An 828-nucleotide genomic window follows, 5' to 3' on the forward strand; every position below is an offset into this window, starting at 1 on the left:
ACTCGCACTTTCGCCTTTTTTCCCCCATCCCATTTTTTCCTTAAAATCACCCCCTCCTTCCCTTCCCCCCCCCACTCCCCACCCCTTTCCCCCCCTTCCTAAACCCCCCCCCCCCATCCTTCTCCCCCTTTTACTTTCCCCCTCTCTCCCCCCCCCCCCGTTCCCTTTTTCCCCTTTCCCCGGCCTCCCTTTTCCCCCCAACCCCGGGCTTCCTTCCAAAATTTCTCCCCCCCTTCCCCCCTCCCCGCCCCCTCCCCTCCCCTCCCTTCCCCCCGCCCCCTTTTCCCCCTCCCTTTCTAAACCCCCCTTTTTCTCCCCCCTTTCCCCCCCCTTTTCCCTTTCCCCCCAAATGTCTCTCCCCCCCTCTTTCTCCTCCCCCCCTCCCCCCCCCCCCCCCCCCTCTCCTTCCCCCTTTTCCCTTTCCCGCCCCCCCTTCCCCCCACTGGCTCTCCCTTCCTCTTTCTCCTTCCCCCTATTTCCCCCCCCCCGCCCCTTTCCTACCTCCCCTCCCCTCCCCTCCCTTTCCCCTCCCTTTCTCATCCCCTCTCTTCTCCCTCCCCCACCCCCGGGGCCCCCCTTCCCCCCCCCTTCCCCCCTCCTCCGCCCCTGCCTCAGGTGTCACGAGGCGCCGTGAATGCATCTTTCCCCAAGGAACATTGGGAGGACTTACAGGCAGGATAACATTATTTCCTGCGCCGTTATGGCTTATCCGCGCATTTATTTCTCCTGGAATCCCGCCTTTATGGGGGGTACTCCGAGGTCGCCCATGCCATTTATTTCTGTTATGAGGATTTTTTTTCCTTTTTGAGATTTGGGAAATTTGGAAAA

The sequence above is a fragment of the Penaeus monodon genome, chromosome 22, assembly GCF_015228065.2.
Source record: "Penaeus monodon isolate SGIC_2016 chromosome 22, NSTDA_Pmon_1, whole genome shotgun sequence".
Taxonomy (NCBI): Eukaryota; Metazoa; Arthropoda; class Malacostraca; order Decapoda; family Penaeidae; genus Penaeus; species Penaeus monodon.